This window comes from Meles meles, chromosome 8, assembly GCF_922984935.1.
Source record: "Meles meles chromosome 8, mMelMel3.1 paternal haplotype, whole genome shotgun sequence".
NCBI lineage: Eukaryota > Metazoa > Chordata > Mammalia > Carnivora > Mustelidae > Meles > Meles meles.
The window spans coordinates 70486887-70513312 of NC_060073.1; the positions used below are offsets into that span (position 1 = coordinate 70486887).

General features: G+C 42.4%; 1 protein-coding gene across 15 annotated transcripts in view; it reads right to left on the minus strand.

The window, feature by feature from the left end:
- DLG2 (discs large MAGUK scaffold protein 2) overlaps nt 1–26426 on the minus strand; it is a 1573258-nt gene that overhangs the window by 199860 nt on the left and 1346972 nt on the right. The window contains exon 1 of one of the 15 annotated variants that reach the window (XM_046015634.1): nt 7396–7623. The exons of the other annotated variants lie outside the window; for them this stretch is intronic. The gene's annotated coding sequence lies outside the window, so the exon portion shown is untranslated. Of the gene's footprint in view, nt 1–7395; nt 7624–26426 lie in introns of those variants that run through there. 15 annotated transcript variants of the gene reach the window in all.

The window sequence follows — 26426 nt, forward strand, 5'->3', positions numbered from 1 at the left end:
TGATATGAGGACATGGAGAAGCAACATGGGGGGCTAGGGGGATAGGAGAAGAATAAATGAAACAAGATGGGATTGGGAGGGAGACAAACCATAAATGACTTTTAATCTCACAAAACAAACTGGGGGTTGCTGGGGGGAGGTGGGATTGGGAGAGGGGGAGCGGGCTATGGACATTGGGGAGGGGAGGCGAACCATAAGAGACTATGGACTCTGAAAAACAACCTGAGGGTTTTGAAGGGTCAGGGGTGGGAGGTTGGGGGAACAGGTGGTGGGTAATGGGGAGGGCACGTTTTGCATGGAGCACTGGGTGTTGTGCAAAAAGAATGAATACTGTTACGCTGAAAAAATAAATAAAATGGAAAAAAAAAAAGTATCCCTGTTTTTTAGCACCACAAATTTCATGACGTCAAAAATCCAAATAAATTTGAGGCACTGGGTGAGTCATTAGCCTTCTTGAGCGGATTCCATCAAAAGCAAAAAAGGGGAAAAAAAGATGACAATGGTATGGTCTACCTGTAAAGTACTGTAATTTTGAGTCAGGGGATGTAAATTTTAAGGTTCACACTGAACTGACCACATCTGTAGTCACACCGTAAAAAAAAGGACACTGACTTTAGTTTAGCTTAAAACCCAACTGCCATCATCCAAGAGCAGGTTTTGGTGAAATGATATGTTAGGTTTCCTGCTAATTATACCACTGGGCAGATGGCTTCTGGCTGGTAATTTTTGCAACAGTGCCAATGTAAAGATAAGCAGAGAGCTGATCAATTACCTGGTTAGTTTTTGTTACTGCAGAGAGCTTTCTGCATTTCTTATCCCTTGGCAAACTCCTACTCAACACGCAAGTCCATCTGAGGAAATGCACCATCCTATGCATGGCCTTCTTTCCATTATGCTACATATTAACTCTAGTGAACATTTGTAAATGATGTGTTGCATAAATCACAAGTTGAAGATAGCTTTTGAATGCTGGGCCAGCGTCCATGATCACCACCATCTCCTCCCAATAGCAACAGGTGCCAGATTTTGTTTAGGAACTCATTAAAGTCACAGGGAGGCTGTCTTTATTCTAAGCTCCAGAATACGGCTAGTGACGTGGTTTTATGTTCATGGGTAAGCCAGTCCTTTCAAAGTGAATTTTATGGACCACTCGCAGGATCTCTTTCAGGCAAGATAAGATGAAGAAACAAGTTGCCCAGGAGCCTTTGACAATTGTCCAAGGATCACAAAGCCATTTAGTCTTAGGGTACAGCCAATACTATAAGAGGCAGTATGAGAAAACCAAAAGAAATGGATTTCTGGACAATCTCAGGAGCCACAGGATCAGATATCTTAAGGTTGGCTTTACTGCTGTACTTTTAGGTTATAATTACCAACCCACTCCCTTTGCTGAGCAAGTCAGTTCGAGTCATGGTTGTTTCTGTTACTTGTACTAGAGGGCAAGCTTACCTGCTCCTATGAATACACAGTGACACTCACACTGTGTTCAAATTATAGGCTCATGACTTCCTCTCCCTTGGATTATAAACTCCTTGAGTTCAAAGATCTTAATTTTTCATCTTTGTAATCTTAGCACCTAGCCGAACATTTGGCACTAGTCTATGCCTAATAAAGGAGTAATAAGAGACAAACCTCCCCCCCCAAACCAGAAACACCTCAACAAGTAAATAAAATAAGCTTATCTGGATTATTCAGACTGGAAAACATCTCTTTCCCAAGTATTTTGAATATTTTTTTTTATATTTGGCTTGGCTTATCAATAGAGTTAGATAACTTTCACAATCGATCCGTCACCCTTTCCCACTTTAATCCAATTCCCTAAAAATATTCTTTCTCCTTTTTCTTCCTAATTATATAAACAATGCATGCTCATTACAAAGTTCCAAAAGATACATAAAACATAAAAAAAGGAGGTAAAAATCAACGGCAATATCACTACCCAGGTTGGACATTGCCAGGAGTTGTCAATGTAGAGGCTAAATGATAAATTTTGTTTTGTCCTGTTTTTGTTGGTGTTTTATCTCCCTCAACCATCCCTACTACCACCTCTGCTGGGCAAAATAAATTATGGTGTACATCTTGGTCGTCAGAGTCATCAGCTTAACTGCTATATTCTCTTTTGTTTTTCTTCTTAGGATTTTACTTATTTATTTGAGAGAGAAGAAAAGAAAGAGAGAGAGAGCATGGGGAAGAGCAGAGGGAGATGGACAAGAAGACGCTGTACTGCGTGTGGCGCCCAACGTGGGGCCTGATCTCACGACCCTGAGATTATGACCTCAGCCGAAATCAAGAGTTGGATGCTCAAATGACTGAGTCACCCAAATGTCCCTAACTGTTTTACTTTCAGATTGAGTCAACATTACTGTAGTCACACTATATGTAAAATATTTGCTTTGCCAGATGTTTCCACATGGCTGAGGGAATAGCTGTTTATTGGGATATGAATTTTCTCAGTCTTCCCAACAGACTTGAGACAGGAATTACTATACTTGCTTTACAGAGAAGGAAAGCAAGGTTGTAAGATTCGGTAGTAAGGAATACTTCCCAAGATGTATTCTGCCTCGCCACCTAGAAACTACTTTGGGAAGAGTAACAAAAACAAAACCAAGAATTACTCTTCATTGCATAACAGTTTCTACTGCATTAAAAAGAAAACAACAACAACAACCCTAAATCATCAAAGATTCATAATAATTAGAGATTTTGCTACCTGGAACTCCTAGCTGTTAGTTCTTCTTTGGAGGGTCTTAGTATCCAATACAACAGAAGATGAAAAGGAGCCTTTGGGAACATGAGGCCTGGACAGAAGAAGGGGCCATGATAATGACCGAAGGCCACACAAATCCATCCCATGCCACTGCTGCTTTTCACAGCCTGTAAGGCCATGTCCCACATGGATGCTTCAGGCAACCTTCCATTAGTCCATACCACAAAGGGTTACAACCACAATTTAAAACCAGAGATAAGAAAAGGGCGCCTTAAATTAACAACAGTCTCTCTGAGCAACTGGATTTTCAAATGGCATAAAAAGGTAAACAGCAGAGAGTTTTACTCCAGCTGACCCTCCAGTCACCCTCCAAAGTCAGTCTATGCCTCTGAACTGGAAGGAAGGCCAATGTGTAGCTTCAACGGATCATGCTGCTGTCAGTTCCAAAATGGAACCTAAAAACCTTTTAGTCTGAGATCTTCATAGCTTTGGCCACTTTCTTGTTCAAGTGATTTCTGTTGGCTTAATGGGGAAAGAGGTCAAAAAAAGCAAAAACAAACAAAAGCCCCACAACATCAATCCACTGGAATTTTAGCTTCACTATGCTGTAATATAAGCAAATATTCTTCAGCACAGGGTAGGGCGGTCCCTAACACTTTTGGGGCCCGGAGCAAGAACACAAGTAGAGGTCCCCGGACCTGGGCCAGCCCCTCTTCTTTGCCATTGTTTGTTCTTGCACCACAAACGGACTTTCATGTCAATGTGTGAACATCCCAACTCATGAGTCCAAGCTCTGATCAACAAATTCCCATCCCTTAGCCTCATCCCCCACTCCCAGGCACAGAGCAGCCTACTGGTTCTCCTTCACACCCAGGGGTGGGCACAGTATACAATTCCTGGAAGTGGACTCAGGGTTGTTTGGAGAAGAAATTCTGGGGCTCTGTTTATCCAGAATACGGTCTAGAGAGCAAGATCCAAATGGGCCCACCTCTTGGCAAACAGACTCCTCTAAAATCAGAGGTTGTAGGGAAGGCTGCCCAGGCAAAAGTCAAAGTGATTCAGGGTAACCTTTAGACCTTATCTTGAATTTAGTAAATTTATAATCTTTTAAATTTTTATATCTTTTTATAGTAAGTTTTATATTTTGGTGAGAATTATAAAGAGAGCTCAGGGAAATGTGATCTTGATTAGCATAGACCAAATATGAGAGCAGAAGAAAAGGAAATCTTCAATATTATTTTTTTACACCCCCTAAATTGGTAGAGGTTAAATATGTGGGGAGAAGAATCAAAGCAGAATATAGGGTCAAATTTTCAAAATGGAAACATGTAGAGTTGGGCAAATCCTATTGGATAATTTCAGTGTATTGTAGTTGCAGTATAGATCCTAGTCAGGCAGGCCTGAGTTCAAATTCTGGTCTTGCCATACCCCAATTTAAATTAATAGTATTTAAATGAGATTTTCTCTAATCTCGTTTCCTTATTTGGTAATGGAAAGCAAAAGAGACCCTACCTAGTAGGAGAGTGATGAGGGCTAAATGAGAAAATAAAGGTTAAGACATTGAGTATTCTGCATGGAACTTAATAAATGATATTTATTATAACAATCAGGTGCTTTAATGCAGTGTTAAGGCCGGAGTTACGACCTAATCATTCTTGAGCAAAAAACTTAGAAGGCTAGAATATTATTTAACATCAGTTTGCTTCCATGCTCCCCACTTGAAACCAAGTTTGTTCTTTTTTTTTTTTTAAAGATTTTATTTATTTATTTGACAGATGGAGATCACAAGTAGGCAGAGAAGCAGGCAGAGAGATTGGAAGGGAAGCAGGCTCCCTGCTGAGCAGAGAGCCCGATGCGGGGCTCGATCCCAGGACCCTGGGATCATGACCTGAGCCGAAGGCAGAGGCTTTAACCCACTGAGCCACCCAGGCGCCCCGAAACCAAGTTTGTTCTTTGAATCCAAAGGACTTTGGATGCCATTCTGAGAATTAATTAAAAGTACACTGGAAGGTGATAACACCATCTTTACTAGGTTTCCAAAACAAAAACAAAAACAGATTATCTAGCTATAAGAACTATATCTTACGAACAAGAAAAATTTCTTATAACCTTCCTATTTACTGTGTACAGTTCTTTCAAAACCAATATCAAACTTTGTTTACATATTTTGTGAAATTCAACACGTAACAAGAACGACTACCTTTTACTGGGTCCCCTTTGTGCCACACAGGGTACCAGGTGCTTTATATACAACATCTCCCTGGAGTCACCTTCCTAACTCTCCCCTCCCCCATTCGTCAGATAAGGAGAGTGAGGTGTGGACCATGGCCACACAAAGCCCCTGCCCTTTTCATTCCCACGCAGCAGAAGCCAGGCTCTGAAGAGCTCCTTTAAACCTCTCCCCCTTTCACCCTTCCTAACCTCTCTCAAAGAAAATGATATATGTCACATAGGCAAAATGTTAATGCCTCTTTGGCTTTTAATCCTTTGTTGAGAGACATATTTTTGTGTGTACGTGCTTTCTCAGAAGGTTCTTGTCACAGTTCATGTTTGTCTTGCTGCAGATTTAATTGAGAATAACTCATGCTAAATTTTCTTTTGTTGCTATAAATAGATCTTACTCTTGGTGGGTGGAGAAGATGAAAGAACCGCCACCAAATAAGAAGAAACTCAGTTTACTGAGATCGGTACACTGGTTTATTTGTCTATAAAACCACGCTGGATCAAAACACAGATACTGCCACAAAATAAACCATGGGCTCTGGTGTGCGATTTAAAAAAAATGTGGCACAATAAAATCCAATGTATGATACCTCGCAAAAGTATTTTACAACTAGATTGTTCTTGACATTAAAATATTTTAACATTTTCAGGAACCTTCAACTGTGTGTCCAAGCTTTACAAAGCCCCACAGACTGGTCAGACCTTCAGATGCAGGTGTTTGTTTATACCTGCAAGGATCTGCTGAATTTGCTACCTTAATCATTAGTGCTGGAGCCCAAGGGCTTTGAGCTGAACATAAGACGAAAAGACATTTTACAGACCCCATGCGGGGCAGCCCTTTGGAGATTAGAAACCAAGTCTCAGGTTACACACCCCTAAGTGCCAACCACAATACATCACTCCTCTGGTCTTTTAAACAGAACTTCTTCAGAGAAATGGAAAATATGGAAAACCTATTTATGGACAAAAGAAATATGCCTGAAAAATGTGTTCCTGCCAAAAGATATATTCCACATTCCAAATCTGCCAAGTTTTGGTGCAATCAGAAAGTATACTAGGAAAGGAGAAATAACTTTTTCGGAAGCATAGCGGTACTGATGACCAAAATTTTTATCAGGAGAAAGCAAGAGTAAGCTAAGCCCCTGGTGAAAAATAAATGCATCATTCTTTTCAAAGAGATACTAAAACAAGTTGTTTCCTTGAGGATAAAGAGGATGTTCTTGTCGGATCTACAGATTCTACATGCCAAGAGAAAGTGCAATTATGCGTAATGTAAACACTTTGGACAGACAAACATGTATGGGTTCGGAAGACAGTAGCTCCTTGCTGGGGAAATAAAGCAAATGTCAACAAGCCAGACACACTTAAACATTCAGAAAAATGTCTTGCTATTCCTCTCCATATATAATATGCCATATGACACCACAGTTAAATCTGTTACTGCAAAAAAAGGAAAAAAAAAAGACAGAAAGAAAGAAAAAGAAAAAAAAAAAAGTACGTCAAGCTGTTGGTTTCCATGAGATTTGGACAGAGGCAAAAGAACACAGCAGAAAGGAGTCCAGGAAGGTACAGCTCTTGCTTCCCTCCTTCGGAGGAGGAAATGACTGCCTATGGCTAGCTGACCAGGAGTTAGTGCTCACCCTGCCCCTCGCCAGGACCCAGAATGAGGACCTGGAGCATACCCAGTGAGGATCAAAACTCAGCTTCAGGTAATTCTTAATGGGAATAGGAAACTAGAGAAAACAATTACAAGTTACGCAAATTCAACAGTCATGCCGTGTGCATTTGTTTGTCCTACGGGTGTGTTGTACCGCTCATTCCACACGAACTAGGCTTTTCTTTCACTCCCTTTTCACATCATCAACAGGCATGCCAAATGCAAATCTCCTCCGGATCCTGATCCCATCCCAGCAAAAAGCAGGGACTACCACCGCACCGAGTCTCACAATCATCTCCACAAGGACAATTATTCACAGCCCCTTGGTTCTGTTCACACAAAAGATTGCAATTTGAATCTTGCCTTGCACAGGTTCAGCTCTGCTGGAGCTGGTTACCAGGCAAACGGTCTGTTTTAAGATTTACCGATTGCTGGGGAGAGTAAGCTGGGGGTGGGGATGGTCAAACCACCCTGTACGTACCTCCTTTTGGCAGCTAAGAAAAACAATTTTCGTGACAAAGAGACTTGCTCTTTTCAAAGCTCCTCCAACAAATGAAACTGACAGAATGAAACCTGAGAAACTTTAGCAACCAAAGAAAGCAGCCTTCCAAGGATCAAGGTGAATAATTGATTTGTCGGGTTTTGTTTAATCTTTTAAGCTATTTTGCTCATTAAAGGGAACTGTGGAATTTGTCAGAAGCCCAAACACTGACACACACTTCTGACAGCAAGTGCATACTCCAAACTACACATTCATTTGCCAAGCTTATTCAACGACAACGATTAGCTGCAAAGCCAGGGAACTTACCGAGCACAAAATTATTGGAACAAAGCAGGGAGGAGGCAGGAGGCACCACAGGCAGCTTCTCCGTCTCCTTGGTGCCAGGTTCTCCTGTCTGCCGTCCGGTTCACACTTGCCTTTATAACTAAGACTCCAACGGAACTCACTAGCGAAACCTGATGAATTATAAAACAGCCCCTCCTAGACTCTTATATTTTACATCACAGGGGGTGACCATGCAGCCGTCTCGTTCCCTGGGTACATAGACTTCCTTGTAACTCATCCTGATAAATACATCAGCTTTAGGAGCAGTGACAGTAATTGGTGCCGGGGATGTACCAGCATTAACCAATAAGACGCTTTCCCACCATCACTACTGCACCCCCATGCTCCACTTGCCTTCCCCCACACCTTGTTAAGGTGGATCCACCCAACCCAGTGGGGGGTAGGCAAGGATGGCAAAATGCAAAAAACCCCTGCATCTCAAACGTATGCCTTGTATGCCTTGCGGGCCACAGTACTCAGGGTTAATTCTCATCGCAGTTCTGTAAAGATCAGCCCTCATGTTTGCAGAGCACGTCACAGTGTACCAGACACTTTCCCTCTCTCTGAGCCTCTCAGGAACCAGGAGAGGTATAGCGCTACAGTATAAATGAGCCGCCAGGGCTCAGGGAGTTAAGGGACTTTGCTGGTTGTTCACCAAAACCCAGGGGTTTCAAGGAACCCTGGCCATGAGGGAGTTACACGTGCTCACTGTGCAGATGGGGAACCCATGGCAAGAAAGATAATAAAGGGACTTGCTCAGATCCCACAGTTTCCAAATGCGATTTGAGCCTGAACCCCAACCCAAGTCTTCTGATGTCAAAAACAGTGTTGTTCTACCTTACTGTGCTACCTCTAGAGCATGGCAGCCCTGGATATGAGAAGAGATGTAGAAATCAGTAACAGTATCATTGACTGACCCCAAATCATTGTTAGGCAGGCTGTGGGGAGGAGCAGAGAAGTGCCTGAGCTCTTTGCCTCCTTGCTGACAAGGTCAGTACTGTTTCTTTGTATTCACTGAATATCAGCCCTGGAAAACATGTTTTTGATAATAAGAAGAGCTACTGCTGAGCCCTTCTTACATGTCAGGCAGTGTTCTAGGTGCTTAGACTCACTTAATATTCAACACATCCTGATGAGGTAGGTATTAGCTATCGTGAACAACATATGGCAGATGAGAAAACTGACATTCAGAGAGGTGAACAAATCTGAGTGGGATCCCAGCTGCTGAGTGGCAGGGCTGGAACCGACTCCGGGCAAGCTGCTTGCAGAGCCCACACTGTTAAACATATCACCCCTTCCCAAGCAGTGTTTCCTACTTAACTCTCAGAGGCAGATGAGCACTGGGAGCAGATTTATTTACTATAGCCATCCGTAGAAATTAGAAAAAAATCTTTGGTTTTGGGACCAAAAGGACTTGTGTTTACACCGTGGTTTTGCCACTAATTCATTGTAAAATGGGTTGCTTTATCTATAAAATGGGTTTGCTAACTCTCACCTTGCGAGATGAAGTAAACCATATCAAGAAAGTACAGTGCCTGACTTACAGTACATAACCCTAAACCGCTATTTTTCTTAGCATACTTCTTTTTGGAAAACAGATTTCTGCCTCACTTTCCCTTTATACTGTCTCTTAAAATGTCAACTGGTGTTTGCCAAGGAGTCTTCCCATCTGCCTGCCTGTGAAGAAGGGGCAACAGCCTCCGAGACGTCCATCATCTAGACGTCACCACGAATACCGGGCTCTCTGCCGGAGAACAGCAGGCCCGGGGCTGTGCTCGCGGTTGCCCGTTCAGCTCAGTAGCTTCTCTCTACTCCACCTCCACCGTTAGTCAAATGAACTCACCAGCCCAGGAAAGCAGATTTTTAGTCGTTTGCTGTTCACAGTGAGACCAACTGGGCTAACGTCACCTATTTCAAACAAGTACCTGCCACAAAATTCACCATGACAGTGGATTTCTGCACACGGCTATATCCCTACTGCCATTAAGTCAAGGTACGCCAGGCAAGGAGACAGGGTCTCTCCTTCTCGAAGCTTCCACTACAAATTCTTGTCCCAAGTCAATATACCCTAGCATTTGGCCACCTGTGAGCTCTCAATCTTATAAAGTCATCCAACCCTTTAAGAATCTGCCATCTTCAACGTAGGTAATCAACATTCCTTGAGCAACATCAGTGGTAGCCCTCTATGGGACAAGGTAATGTTACAACGTTCCAGGCTATACAGACTTAAACAGGAGAGATTTTCCTAGCTCTGTTTCTAGAGAATGACTCAAGGGCCAAGTTAATTTGTTCACATATAGACTCTCCCCTCCTCGTTGATTTTTCCCTATATGCATCTTACTAGGAGGTCTGGAATATGCATGGATGAGGTGCCCCCCTCTTTCATGGCCATACTTAATACTGTAGGAACAGAGGTATGCAACATAATTGGGGGTTTGGAGAGAGGGACTTGAGTTTCTAAATGGTTAGAAAGGCCAGGGTAAACACCGTGTATAGCAAAGAATAAATAGGTGATAACTATGCTTACAAGGTAAATGGTTATTTCCTATATGTTGATATGTCGGTTATCCACCCTATGAGCCTGATAAGACTATTCTAAATCTTTCCATGATTTCCAGATCCTTCGTCTGCCATGATGCCCCAAAATTCCTGCCAGAGCCATTTCTTTGTATATATCCCTGTACTGCCTGGCTATTCTGCCATGACACACCCCGTGGAAAATTTATATAGATGAGTGTTACAATTTTCACATTATAACGTACTGCTCTGTTCCCATATCAAGGATAATCCTAAGATATATTCTTTTTAAAAAGATTTTATTTATTTGAGAGAGAGAGAGAGTGAGCAGAGAGAGGCGGGAGGCCCAGAGGGAGAAGCAGATTCCCAGCTGAGTGGGGAGCTGGGTGCAGGCCTCTAACCCAGGACCCTGAGATCATGACCTAAGCTGAATGCAGATGCCTAACCCACGGCGCCACCCAGGTGTCCTCTGAAGACATGTCTTCTGTCATAATTATTCCCTCATGCTACCAGTTGCTCCCAGACCTAACAAACTGTGTGGAGCCTTGAGACTACACCAATACTTGGCTGACATTAGTGAAAGTTGCAATATTTATTGAGCAAAATTCATCATGACAGTGATGGGCTAGCAAGGTGTAAAACTTTATTACTTATCTCACTTAATCCTCACAGCATTTTCAAATGGATTATACTATTATCCCTACTTTGTAGATGAGGACACTGTGGCTGGGGAGGTTAGATGATTTGATAAATGGCACAGTCAGAATGATGACCAGTCCAAGACTGCAGAGCCTGCTCTCGAAACTGTTACACCTACTGATTTTAAGAAATTGAGGTAGAAAAGAACACAAAATAGAAGTGTCTTTTCATATTGTTTTTACTTCCTCCTACCCTCTTCTCTCAACTGACTTAATTTACCCCCAAATCCCACTAGAATTGCTTTTATTAGGTAAGTAATGACCTGCACACTAACAAAACCAATGGCCAGGTAGTCCCGTGTACTCAATCTCTTCCCAGCCCTTTGGCACAATTCGGTATAACTTCCCAGAATCAACTCCTGTCCTACCTTGGTACCTGAGACCCCCTCTTACCCCTCTGACCTCCCTAACCCATCCTTCTAAGTCTCTCCTGCTGGGTCCTTCTCCCATCTTCTAAAATTTATATAGCGCCCAAGGGCTCATGATGAGACCTCCTTAGTTGCACTCACTTGCTAAACCATAACAGCCAGTCAAGGCTTCAATGCCCCTACAGAGTACCTACCGCTAATCCCAAACTGTGCCCTGAACTCCAGATTTTTACACCGAGATGCATACTGCATCTAAGAATCTCCACTTGACCATCTGATAGGCTTTTCATATTTAAAATGTCCAAAACCAAACTGTGGTTTCTTCTCCCAAATCTGGTGTACCCCCAATATGTTTCAATAAACGGCATAATCATTCACCGAGTTGCTCTGGTCCCAAACCTGGCGGTCATTCTGGACTCTTTTTACCTTCTACCCCACACCTTTTTCATCAGCAAATGCTGTTATTCTGTCTTCCAAATATATCACAGATCTTTCCTTTTATCCCCAGTCTATACCACTCCCAGCTCTCACATGGATCTCTGCACTCACCTCCTACTGGTTTCTTTACTTGACTCTTGCCTTGTTACAAATTACTGTTCACACAGCAGCCAAAGTGATTCTTTTAAAACAAAAATCAGACCCTCCCCCCCATATTCTCACTCACTTCCCTGCACTGGCTCCCCTTTCACTGAGAACCAGCCCCTTCACTGTAGTCAGGAACCTTCACACAGGTCTCCTCATAGAAGTCTTCTGACATCCTACAGAGAAGGGCACCTTCCATTCCCCTGTCACTTGCTCCTCCCTTATTGGACTTTATTTGTATTTAGAGTACTTACCTATACTTCAGCGTATGTTATATATTTACTTGTTTATTTCATTAACATTTATCCACCCCGCCCCCATGAGAATGCAAGCTCCAAGGCCGAGGGCCTTGTCTATTTTATTCAAGGCTAAATCTCTAGCACTAGAATAGGGCGTGCCACATAACAGGTATTTAAAATATTAAGTGGATCCAGTCAAAGTCCTATCTTCACTAATTCTCAGTTACATATCCTCCTGTAAATTGCTTCTTGGCCCTAAATCATAAATTCCTTCAGTTATAAACTTTTTTAGAAAAAACAAACACAAGGCGCTTGGGTGGCTCAGTGGGTTGAGGCCTCTGCCTTCGGCTCAGGTAATGATTCCAGGGTCCTGGGATCAAGCCCTGCGTCGGACTGCCTGCTCGGCAGGGAGCCTGCTTCTCCCTCTCCCTCTGCCTGCCACTCTGCCTACTTGTTCTCTCTCTCTCTCTTACAAACACCCAAAAAACAAAAACAAAAAAAAGGCAAAACAAAAGAAACCACACTTACTTTGCTCTGGTACTTTATAAAGCCTTCAGCCTGTCCTGTGAATGGCTTTGATACAATTCCATGAGATTGGTCAGTGCTATCAGTTAACTTTTATCCCCCCAAAACTCGTATGTTGGAGTCCTAACCCCCCAATACCTCAGATCGTGACGTTATTTGGAAGACGGATTGTGTCAGATATAAGAAGAAGTCATCCTACTGGAGCAGAGTGGGTCTCTAGTGCAGTAAGACTAATATCCTTATAAAAGGGAAAAATTTGGACACAAGTATGTGCACAGTAAGAACACTAAAGAATGTTGAAAGCCCAGGAACTCCTAGAAGCTAGAAGAGAGGCCTGAGACAGATCCTCCTCTAGCACCTGCAGTGGGAGCACGGCCCTGCTGACTCTTGATTTCAGACTTCTGGGATCCAGAACCATGAGACAATACATTTCTGATGTGGTAAGCCACCTAGACTGTAATACTTTGTTACGCAGCTTTAAGCCACCTAGACGGTAATACTTTGTTATAGCAGCCCTAGGAAATTAATACAGTCAGTCAGATATAACCCTCACCTGACACGGAAGGAAATCCCAGGTCAGGAAAGCGGAGTAACCTGCTCCAAGTATCACAGTGAGGAATTTGTAGGGCCTGAACTTAAATCAGGGTGTGCATGACTTTAAACCTAGGCACAGCAGAGGCAATGGTCCCTAGAGGCTGGTCCCTGACCCTCCGGGGCAGAATGAGAGAAGCAAGCAGGGTGTGCTGGTTTTCACCAAGCTAAAATGACCTTCCTTTATTAAAAGATTCTGTCCTTCCTATTCTGTTTTTTCTTTTTGCTATTCCCAATTAAGTTGTTTTTGTATTTCTGAAATGATGGTGAGAATAGATCTTAGTTTTTCAGTCCCGTTTGCTTTTTTTTTTTCCCATGTCCTTCATTTTATTGGCAAGATAAGCTGGCAGTTTTGCTGGCCTATACAAGTTTGTTCTGAAATGTTTCTGGTCTGTGAATTATAAAAGTCTGGGGACAACTGTTCTAATGCTGTCCCCTTTCAACGAGTAAGAAAGCCCTTCACATGTAGCAACATTTGGTGATGGGATGAAAGCTTTTCTCTCCATCAACAGAAAAGTCCCCTCCCTGCTCTGATAAAAAGTCTGTGCTAATGGTCACACTCTCTCACTTTATTACCGATAAATTAATTTGGTATAATCCCATGTGACAAATTTATATAACTGAATTTAGCAATATTAATTTATAACTGAAATGAAAATAATTCTTTTTCTTAGTCTTTTTTTTTAAGATTTTATTTATTTGACAGAGAGAGAGATCACAAGTAGGTAGGGAGGCAGGCAGAGAGAGGGAGAAGCAGGTTCCCTGCTGAGCAGAGACCCCCCCCATACGGGGCTCGATCCCAGGAGCCTGGATCATGACCTGAGCCGAAGGCAGAGGCTTTAACCCACTGAGCCACCAGACACCCCTTATTCTTAGTCTTCTTGCCCTTGTTCTTCCTGCTTTCTAACTGAGCATTTTTAATTTCAGTAAAATTCTTGACTTGCTTTTGCTTTGACCCATTTTCTTTGGGTTCAAGACCTATGGATTTGTCCAAACATCTGAGGATTAAATGAGATCACCTCTGTTGAGCATAAAATTGCAAAAGTTCTCAGTAATGCTAACTCCTTTTAAAGGAAGAGGTAAAGAGGGAAATAGCTTTATGACCGACCACAGGAGATTTAAAGCAACTGGATGACTCTGGAGGAACAGCCAACCTGGAGAGTATTAATGAACTTTATCATTTTGCTGAGCCTGCTGTGATCCAACAGACAGCTTATAAAAATTGTGGTCATCTATTTTTATGAATTCATGCTCATGAATACGTGTGGGTTTATATATGTGTACCCATGAACATATATATGCTTATACATATATATAAATTGATTTATATTGATACATCAGATGCATTTTAATATAAATTTGATTGATTCAAGTCTCTGCATCCTCCTTAGTTTCTGAGGAACCCAGAAGGAAAAAGCTTTCATACACAATGAAAGGATTGCTTTATTTTTCCATTATCTGGTCCCCTATAATCTAATTTATAACCACTATTTTGTCCTAGCCTAGGAGATTTGGTAAAGACACACTTCAACCCATTTCTTTGCCAAAGTTATGTCAGACTCCAAATCAATGAAGAAGGAAGTCCTTCATTCCATGAGTATTAATGGAGGGCCTGGTATGTTGCAGGCACTGAACAATTATGTTGGATGCCAGAAGAACAATACAATCAGGGTCAGATTTTCTGCTCCCTGGATTCCCATTCTAGGGAGTAATGAGCAGATAATAGCTAACTACACAGCATATAGCTTATTTTATAAGGTCTTTCACTAAAGTTCTACAGATGCCTAGACAAAGGCATCCAATTTAGTTTTGTGGGGGTGGGGGCAGTAAAGTCAGAAAGGCTTCCTGGAAGAGGTGATGTCTGAGCTGAATCTTGATGGGTAACTAGGAGATATCCAATTAAGGACATTCCACTCAGAGTAAGAAGCATGTGATACACAAAGGTCCTGGGTGGAAGTGGGGGCAAGAAGTTGATCATGGATCTCTAGAGGAGTGGAATTTTATCCATTTGCCACTCAGTAACCTAAGAACACATAATGGGAAAGTGACTGACTTCAGAGATTAGGAAATGCCAAAGAATGATGGTTCCTTTTTCATGAACTTCTTCAATGCAATGATGGCTGAAGTGGAAAATGTCATGCTTTATAGTTAGACAGTCCTGATTCATTCAAGCTGACCTTTGCAAGTTGCTTAACTTCTCCACATTGATTCTTGGTTCATCATCTATAAAATGGGGAGAGTAGAACCTATTTCATAGAGCTGTTTGTTATCATGAGATTAAAAATGTAAAATGTCTTGCCACCTACCTGCCACAAAATACACATCAGAGTAAATCTTAATTCATATCTTAAAAACACTTATATCATTGTGAATAAGAACCTACATCACTCAGGGCTCCTGGGTGGCTCAGTGGGTTAGAGCTTCGTCAGCTCAGGTCATGATCCCAGGGTCCTGGGATCAAGCCTCGCACTGGGCTCTCTGCTCAGCAGGGAGCCTGCTTCCCCCGCTCTCTCTGCCTGCTCCTCTGCCTACTTGTGATCTCTGTCTGTCAAATAAATAAATAAAGTCTTAAAAAAAAAAAAAAAAAGAAGAACCTACATCACTCATACCAACTCTTGTTTTCCACTGGGATACCTTTTACTTCCTCCTAGACCAGATGTCTTAAAAGTTTGGTTGCTGACATCATTGTTTAAAATTTTTTGAGCACATAACCCTCATTATATGAATACTTATAAATTTAAAAGTTGTAGGATGTACAACCATTGTGCTATGGCACAGTATATACATTATAAAACAACATGAGAACAGAAATTTAAAGGCTGAGATGAAAAATGTATATAAAGAGAAGGGCTGTCATCTTGAATACTCTTGGGATGTATACACACACTTTGAAGAAGATTAAGAGCTCTTGGAGAAAAAAGATCTAATCTCATTTTTCACAGAGTACCTCACGGCACAGACCAAGTACTAAAGACACATCTAGAAGTCGAAGAGGCAACACGAGAGCATTAGGAAGAAAAGACCAGAAAACAAAAACCCCCAGAACAGTGAGACCTACTAGTGCCACTCTCTGTCCAAACCAGTTTTTATATTTTTAATTTTAATATATATTTTAATAACAGTGAAAGTTTAATATAGCAGAAATGGTAGGCAACCAAATGTAACCGCCTCCCTTTCCAAATGTCCATGACGAATAGAGAGTGAACACATTCCTTCTTTTTAAGGGGTTAATAGTAATAATGACTAGCTGCTGACCACTTATAAGAGGCAGATACTACACCAATCCCTTTAGATACATTTTCTTATTTTGCCCTTACAATTATCAGGGCACCACACTGAATCTCTCTAGAGAGTAAAAAACATATTTTAGTGTATATTGGGAGTCTGCAAACCATGGCCTGCAGACCAAATCTGGCCCACTGTCTGGTTTTGTACACTCTGTAAGCCAAGAATGGTTTTCACATTTTAATTGGCTGGAAAAAAAAAATCAAAGGAAGAATAATGCTTTGAGGCACATGAAATTATACAGTATTCAAATTTCAGGGCCCATAAATAAAGTTTTATTGGAACATAGCCATACCCATTCGTATATGTACTATCTGCGGCTGCTTTTACATGACAAAAGCAGAGTTGATTAGATGCAATAGAGACCATATGGTCCAGAAAACCTAAAATATTTAGTATCTGGCCCTTTACATGTTTGTAATACGCTGACCCCCTAGTGCGTATGAATGGAGCCACCTGCAATTATGCAGCTTGCATGGCTGTCCAGACAACAGTCCTATATGGAAATGGAGGCCCAGAGAGAATAAGTCACTTGCCCCTGCAATGGAGAAATGGCAGAACCAGAGGCTTCTAGGGCATATTTTTAAGGCTGAAATATGTCCATAATCCTTCCTAGAGTTCAGGCCATTTCTCTCTGATGATCGGGCTCTATAACTGAGCCAGCCACCACCAACAGAACTTACCCCACTGTCCACTGTCTTCTCCATGCTCTCATGCCTAGATTTTACTATACTGATGGCTAAGGACAGGGTAGAGTGGGGAATGGGTCAAGGGAACAAAAGCACAATTCACTCCTTTATAACTACCTCCTTGAGTCTCTCAAATATACACTTGGTCCCCAAGGATGAGGTTTTGCCATCTCTGGCTGAGCTGAAAGTGATGAAAAGGGCATGGGATGGAAAGCTGGAAACCTCATTACTGGCTCTTTGCCTACAGAAACTCAGCCAGCTTATCTTCTTTCCCAAGGAACTTGCAACTTACACTGGCTCAGCTGGTTCTTTCCAGGTGCCTATAACAAGCGGCTCTGCCCAGCTGAGATCAGAAGTTGACAGATGAGACTCTGCACAGTGTTTTTCTATCCTGGAGAATATGTCCCATTTTTCTAACCCTCACTGTGCCAGAGCCTCCTAGGGTCCCAGCCCCTCCTGGGTTGTAATCTGGATACTATAAAATGCAAGTCACAAAAACTTCTCCCTGGACAGTATCCTGGAGGCCCAGATGCATTAACATAATTTCTGTGGCTGCCCAATTATAGCCAGAATCTCACTTCTAAGCAGGAACAGCTAACACTGGCAAGGCATCAAGTGTGTAAAGTTGTGGGAACAGTTTTTGCATAGGTTAATCTCACTGAATCCTCCCAGCAAACAGAGATACATTATTCCTGTTTTCGAGATAAAAACACTAAGACTCGAGATGAATTCGGGAACATATTCTTTGCCTACACTGGTGAGGTGGTAGGTCTGAGCTTCAATCTCAAGCTCTCTGACTCCTAACTTAGCCTGTCTCTTTAGTAAAGGAGCCATCCATGAAGAAAGCAGCTTTTTGCCATGACAGTCATTGAAAGCAAACAAACAAACACCCCTTCTGCTCTTTCCCTCCAAATCATGGTATGATTATTCTTTATACTTGAGATGCAGCCCAGAATGATGGCATTCAGTGAGGGACAGGGTTTAAACTTTTTGGCTAACCATTCAAGCAAGCTGATACCGTTAATCTGTAAAATGGGAATAACAATATGCCTATGTTATAGAGTTGTTGTGAGGATTCTGTAAAAGACTGTAGATATATCCGTTTATATGAAATGTTCATAACAGGCAAGTCTATCTAGACAGAAAGTAAATTGGCGGTTGCCTCGGGTTAGGGAGGAGATTGCCACGAAGTGAGGACTGACTGCTAATGGATATGGGTTTCTTTCCAGGGTGTTGGAAATGACTGAGCAGTGATAGTTGCACAACTCTGTGAACGTGCAGAAGAACGATGAATTGTACACTTTAAATGGGCGAGTCACGTGGTATATGAAATTTAAAAATAAAGTAGATAAAGTGCTAACACAATGCCTGGAACAAAGCAAATACTTTCTAAATGTTGGTTTTGGTCATTATTGTTTTGTGGCAGAGACTGGCTAGTTCACCAAAATTATTTCCTCTTCTCCCAGAGCACAAAACTAGACCCCACCCAGAAGTTAAGTGCTGCCATATGTCTGAGCGCTGGCCAAGGGAATGTGAGTTCTGGCCAATGAAATGGAATGGGCCTGGCCCATAGAAACATTCCCCTTGAAAACTTTCAAGTCCTCCTTCTCTCCCACCAGCTTGATGCGAATGAATCCTTGACCTTGGAAGCCTCTTGTGAAAGACCGAGGGCTCTGCACCACTGCCCGGAGAAAAGTTAAAACAAGTTTTGGACTTCATGAAAAAGAAAATACACTTCTGTTGTGTTTAAACCATTTTTCATTTTGAGATTTTATTGTTACAAGAGCTAGTACTGTAACTAATGTATTCCCGTTACAGTTTTAACTCTTCCAAATCGCCTGAATTAAACTGTGGACTGCGGACCACGCTGGGTCTGGGGTCCTGAGGACACACAACATAGGTCTGGCAAATACAACCATTTTTTCAACACTGTCAAATGGTCAGTGGACAGTCTGAGGAGGGTATGCAGCTTCTAAATAGATTTCACAGCTTGGGGAAGCTCAGAGTCCTTGTTCTGCCCTCCAGTCCTCGAAGGAAAGTCGGAATGAATAGCAGGCAACACGCGATCAGACCATGAGCGTCACCATCAGTAGGGTGCGGAGAAAACTCAGTGAGCCCCATGCAGGCCCCTTTGCGCTTCTGTCCTTCATGGAGGACACGTGCCCACCCTCTTCTTCTTTGATAAAAAGGGAAAACAATACAAATCAAATATTGTGACCCAGTCGGATTATGTACCATCCTTGCTCAGTGTGTTCTAAAACAGGAGCTTTCATTTTCTAAATGCAGAAAGCAAAGAGAGCTTTTAGCTCTCCTGGTGAATAACGCCAAAATATTTGATTGTTATTGCCGCTTGTTCAGAAGACGGGCTGTCAAAAGGAAAAGCTGAGTCATGCTGTGAAAAAGGTGAACAGAGGATCTGCCACCACAACCAAAAGGTGGCAGAATGGAGAGGGAACAGTTACCGAGGAGAGGGGGCGGGGAGATCTCAGGTTTATGAGCCCCTCCCCTCTGCCAAATGGAGCCAACAATGCCTTCCCTCACTTTCTCACAGTGGGGACACTGTGACGACCAGTGATTGTGTAGAGTGAAAGTACACTCAGATCTTATAAAAATAGTTAATGGCTCCAGAATATTTACCGTGAAGTTCTTTCATAGAGCTTGTTTAATCTTCTGAACAGGCTTATTATATAAGTGCTATTAAAAATTAGCCCCTCTTATGAGATAAGGAAACTGAGGCTCAGAAATGTTACAGTGGAATCTCCATGATCATTCAGGGGGGAAGTAGCAAAATGGGGGGGGGGAGGGCTCTAACTGGCACCTGAAAGATGCCAAAAGCTCCCATCACTAACTACCACATCCTTCCTGGCTCTGTGCAAATAAAATGCATTCATCAAGGGGAATGGCACTTCTGCTGGAGAACCCAGGATGCGCAAAGCCAAGATGCCTACCCTGGCTCATTCCACAGGCAGAATGTCTTATGAGGTTGCTTGCTCTCAGGCACAGGAAGGGCCTGAGAGAATATCGAAACAGGCAAAGGGAAGAACAAAGGCTATTGTCCCGGGCTCCAGAGACTAGCCTGCCTCAACATGATTCATAAAGTCATTCACAGACTCAGACCTCATGGATTTTGAGTATCAGATCATTGCAGGTAGAAGTGTGAACTTCTAGACTGAAAGCCGTCTTCTTGCTGAAAATAGCTTCCTTCCCCCAGCAAAAATCGTAAAGAAAAAAGGATCTGAGTTTCTCCCTGCTTCCTGTTTGCCAGGCAGTGTCTTTTTTTCCCTCAACCTCCCAGTCCCACTGTTTCTCTCATTGCTTCTTAGTATGCTCTATTTAAACCAGATGGAGCCGTAGCATTTTGAAACTAGTTCTGAAGCCCAGGGGACTCGCATCATAAATAAATAAACAAATGAACAATTCAGCAAATGGTCAATCAGGGGGAATGCGTTTAACAACTGAGCTGGAAAAGTAGCTGAAAATCTATTCCCTGATGAAAGATCTGAATGTGACCCAAGCTCTCTTAACAGGTAACCGCACTCACTCCATTCAGTAAACCAGGGGCTGGAAAGAGAAGCAGTGGGCAGGCAGTCAGGAACAGCACCACAGAGATATTCCATGGCTCTCTGGCCACTCTGTATTACCAGTATGCTGATACATTATTCTACGGTTGCTGTGAAGTATCTGTTCACCACCTATAAAAGCAAGCCATTTCCAAGTGCTGCCTTTCTTTAAATATATTCTCCTTCCTTTAAGTCTTACATAATTCAACTATCATCCCATGTGAGGCTTAATTTAAAGAAAACCATAAGTTGAGTTAATTCACTGTGAAGGGTTATGGAAGTTATATTTATTCCAGAGAGTCGGCAGCTGTGTAATGGAGTGTCTATTATATGCCTGACCTACTGCCAGGTTCTGGGAACACAAGTATGAATAAGTCTCAGCCCCTGTCCTTAAGGAGTTCATGGCCTCCTGGGAGGAGAGATGTATTCGAAAAGTAAGTGAAAGAAGTATTATCACCATCAGGGTAGAAGGGAGATCATGAGGTGTTTAGTGATCAGCTCCAAAGAGCGAGGGGCAGAGGACAGAGATGGTGGTTCAGCCAAGGAGTCTCCTGTCTGTCTGTGTAGAAGACACTAGGAGCTGCTGTTTACCAAGAGGAGAGACTGAGATGATGGTTGGGGCAGAGAGAGCAGGAAGAATGGGGGAAGCCACGCATAGTGTCCCTGTTGACACTTGAACGCAGCTGGGAAATAGGCTCCTTGGGGGAGAGAAACGAGAGGCAGGCCTGGGGTTCAGGAGACGATCCTTCGCTGCCTTATGGGTAATCTGAAAGCATGTGGACCTTATCCCACATGTGGTGGGAACATCTAAAAGACTTCACACAACAGAGTAAACAAGATGAGATTGTACTTCAGGAGATCACTGCGGCAACCATGTGGAGGCTGGGCTGGAGGTGTGGAGGCTGGGCTGGAGGTGTTGAGGCTGGCAGCAGGAATAGTCAGGAGGGAGTGATGGGGCCTGGTCTCCAGTAGCCACAGTGCGGGTATCAACATAGGGAGAGGGCAGATGCTAAGAAGACAGGAATTTGGGTTGGATGTCATGAAGTCTGGGTTCTAATTCTAGCTTTGGCACAATCTCTCTGTGTGACCCTAGATGAATTCCTCCCTTTTTGGACTTTGTCTCCCAATCTGTCAGTAAGAGGGAGACATTTTACAGTTGTAGATGAAAAGGCGCTTTATTTATATGTTTGGTTCCTATTATTCATTCCACGGCTAAGTCAGTCAGTGAAGGCACTCATTCCTTGATGCGTACTTCTGGGGGTCTCGCTATGAAAAAGCAAATTGGTAGTATAAAGAACTCAGCAAAAAGAAGGATGAAACCTGAAGTCCGCAAGTGTTTGGTGATCATGCTTTAGGGGCGGAACATGTGCCACAATGCAGATATAGGTAAGATGCAAGTGGAAACGGTCCAGATGTGGTCTCTGCTCTCTGGGAGGGGAATGAAGCAGCCCATGATTAATTCAGTTCAACAAATCCTGACTGAATGCCTGCGTGCAGAGCATATCTACCACAGTAAGGAAAAAGAGGAAGAAGGCAGGGTCCCTGACGTAAAGGAGCTCCGTCCCAAATGGATGAAGTGATATAGCTCTTCGAGGGCTGCAAAGCACTATGGGAGCCCAGAGATAGAGAATCTCACCAAATGTCCATCTTTGATCTTTGTCACAGCAAGGGGGCATATGAAGGCTCTTTTCTGTGATCCAAAACTACTAATACTTCCCTTTATGAAAGCAGAGGAAGCCAGAGTCATTCACTTTAAACAAAGAAGGCCTTTTCATGCTGAGCCCCTCTTATCAGGTATGTCATATAAGAACAAGACATGCTCTTTGCCCTCAAAGAAATCACAGGTCAGTGTTCATAACATTTTGTATCGTGGGAAGAGAAATAAGAAAAAGCTTGGTTCTCCTCTTTCTACTAAGCAATCCAGAGTGCCTTGAATAGCGCCTAGCATATAGTAGGTGCTCAATAAAGTTCAAATAATGTGAACAATATTGCATTTGTTACTATTGTTTCTATTTGTTAGAGAAAGAAAATTGAAGTTAGCTCTAAAATAATAACACATACTTCACATTTAATTATCCACAGAATTCACTCAGGAAAAATTACTTTTATGTAAGTAGTCGCGAGTAATTAATCAAACCACAGGCAACTGGCTTGTTGTAATACTAATTCAAAGAAGACTTCCAAGTAGCAGGTCTATGTTCCCAAAGTCTTGGGAAGCAAATGACATCTAATTGGCTTTAAGAAGCTTTGACTGACCATACTTGGTTCTTTAAGCCAGGGTGTGTTCCGTTTTGTAAGCTCTCCTTAAGAGAAATAACTCTCAACCCCTTAAATAAAATAAGTGCTTTCTAAATACAGGACCTGAAAGACCGTACTTGCAAATGACCTTGCTTAGACAGAAATGGAGTGTTAGGACTAGGGAAGGAGACTGATATGAAAAGGTGCCAACCTGACAAATGAGATAACATGAATACTAAACTCTGACAAAAATTAAAGGTGCTAACAATGTAGTACGATTTAAAAAGAAAAACAAAACAAAACATGCATCACATTGTGGTATTTTTTCCTCAACAGAGAGACCCAGAGCACTGTGATCCAGCTGGTAAGAACAGTGACATGTAATTTAGAATCTCTTGACTAGTAAGAAATGATTCTAAAAGACTTGTGATAGGCTTGGATCATGGACTCTTCACCCTGTTACAGGTGTGAGGAGGCTGCCATACTGCTTACCAACAGGGAGAAGAAGGTATGATAAAACAGCCATTTTGTATTGGGGCTTTGGCCACAGACTGGCTTTTGGTCACAGGGTTGACATCTGGCCTCTGCTACCTACTAAGTTATTACGGCCTTGGACAAGTCACTCCACCATACCTAAACCTCTATCCCCATCTGTAAGTGAGAACAAGAGTGCCTATCTCATAGTGTTGTTCTGGGGAGTACATGAGCTTAGTACAGTGCCTGGCACAGAACAAGTATGGAAACAAGTATTATTACTAGGGTAACTGAAAGGGAATCTTTCTTTCCAAAACTGCCTAAAAAAAACTTGTTTCAAACATTTCTGAGACTAAAACAAATACATGGATGATGGATTTGCAAAAATGGGACTGGGTGTTTCATTTTAATAGAATTATAATGCGCTGAAGAAAGTGGCAGAGTCTTGTGCTGATCTAGAACCCTTTCTCATAGTAAGATCATTTTGTGAGTGAACCCGAACTACAGGTACAGTGCCTTATTGACTCTGGGCTTTAGTGTCCCATTTGGTAATATGAATTTCTCCTAAATGCTATTTAATGATCTAATACAAAGAACTCTAGCCTGGAAGGACTTTGATTTGAATCTCACCCTGGTCACTTAATGACTATGTGAGCTCTGGCAGAACAAACACCTTTCTGAGCCTCAGTTTCCCCATCTATAAAATAGGAATAATGACTGTCCTTACATTATGCCTAGTTTGGAAAGAATTATATGACATAGTCACCATCATCATCTTTACTGAGCTACTGCTTTGTGCCAAGTTCTGGCAGGCTTTATTAAATTACCTCAGCCTCACTACAGCCTATGTTGCCTTCCAGAGGTGATTGTAAAGTTGGGGTCTCTCACCAAGAGCTCGGAACCCAGAGAGCGGGGATCAGTTGAACTGACAGGCGGAGAGTTGCTAAATGATGTCCAAAAATATCAAAAACTCTCGCTGCTATAGAGAGAGCCAGGTCTTTGACAGACGGATGGGAGTCTGCAGATACAAGTCCAGTAGGGCAGGGAGAGACTTGTGAATATACACAAACATCAGAAATTAGGGACCTGCAGTCAACCTCAGGTTTCCAAGGTTTATCACAAATAACTACTTCCGAAGATGTCTAGAGCACACATCTAAAAGGTCACAATAAAGGCAGACATGAACACAGGGATAGGACCCCAAATATGTCAGACTGGTTGAAAAGGATAGAGAGAAGAAAACAAAACCCATCCACCTGCTCCTCTCCAGGCACTAACCTTTTGGACTTAGAGCATAGCCCTAGGGAGGAAGCGTGATTGGGAGCTGAAAACGGGGCTGCAGATCAGGGAGGGAGGAGCACTGTGGCCTGGATCCGGCAGTTATGTCTAGATTCCTGTGACCCTTGGGGTCAGATGTCAGTGGTCCTTCTCTTGACTTTAAGTTATTTAACCTTGTGGGCTGGGATTCCATCTTTAAAACTGGGATAATGAAATTATGGCACAATTTACACTGGACTACCACATATTTGTAAAAAAGAGTGGAGATGGCGTCCATGTGCTAGCATAGAAAGCTCTCCAAGTAAAAAAAGAACAGTGCAGAACAGAGTGAATAGGATGCTCCCTCTGGTGTGGAACAAAGAGAGTAAAAGAAAAAAAAAAGTATGTATAAAGGGGCGCCTGGGTAGCTCAGTGGGTTAAAGCCTCTGCCTTCGGCCCAGGTCATGATCCCAGGTGCTGGGATCGAGCCCCGCATCGGGCTCTCTGCTCGGCAGGGAGCCTGCTTCCTCCTCCCCTCTCTCTCTCTCTCTCTCTGCCTACTTGCGATCTCTCTCTGTCAAATGAGTGGATAAAATCTTTTAAAAAAAAAAAAGTATGTATATGTATATAATTTGAGGTATTTGCAAAGGAAACTCACTCAAGATGCTCTAAAAACCTGCAAAAAACTGGTTAGCTAGGTGAGGTGGACAGGAAGAAAAAAACTTAATAAATATCTTAGAAAAATCAAGTATTTAAATTACTTTAAATAATAGCATGAGGACAGCAATTAGAACATAACTCCTAAAGCTGTTTTGAGGAATAAGCAGAATAATCTATTTAAAGAGCTTAGCATGAGGCCTAACACATAGCAAGCAATAAGTACACTTTAGTGTACTTTAGTGGGGATTATTGTCTCTTCTTGAGAAAGAGAGTGGGAAGAAGCCCTTTCTTGGTCTCTACTTGCTGCTCAGGGGCGCAAACAGCCTGAAACAAGTCCGCAGGTGGCTGGCTGCTGGGGCTTTTACTGAAGCTTAAGGAGCAGAAAGTCCATAATGACCTGATTTCCCTCTCAATCATCCAGCATTGTTCCCAAGGATCCAGGGCAAACTGCCCATCCAGAAACAAAGACGGAACCTTCACCCAGGAACTATAACACAGTGGGCTAACAGATATGGAAAGGTACAGAACTACAACTCTAACAAAAATGAAATCGGTCCTTGACTCCACGAGTTAGAAGTGATTTAAAACAGGCATGCCTTGGACGCCTGGGTGACTCAATCAGTTAAGCATCTGCCTTTGGCTCCTGGGATGCAGCCCCACATTCGGCTCCCTGCTCAGTGAGGAATCTGCTTCTCCCTCTCCCGTAGGCCCCTCCCCCATTTGTGCACTCCCTCTTTCATGTGCTCTCTCTCATGAGAGCTAAATAAATAAATATATAAATAAAATCATTAAAAAAAAGGCGTGCCTCAGAACAAAACATAGGAAAAGATGAGCAGATGCCAATGAAATGTCACCTTCTTTCACTGTGTTGCTAAAAATGCTTTAGTGTCCTTAAAGCATACACCTCAATGGATTAGCTGGAAATGCCACAATGGGATGAGAATAATAAATATAAAAAAATGGTTCTGAAGACGACCTTTTATGTAGTCACAAAATTAATAATCTATATTTTTTGTTCTATCAGCACGGAAAAAGATTTAATAATCAGATACAAAAGGTAGGAAATTACAGTGAATCATGATTATTCAGATATTGTTACCCAAACAACTGTTCTAGTATTGCCTATTTGACTTAGGGTTACGCTAAGTGGCTACAAAATAAAGGCTCTAATTCTTAGTTCCTTTAAGATTAAAACACATAGCATTTGGAACACAGAAAAGTACCATTTCAGGCACTTGGGGAAAGAGCACACAACGGGATGTATTGGTTTGGTGAGTTGCTTCCTTGAAGTAGGTTCTATAAAAGGAGCAAGCAGGCAGAGGTCCAGGAG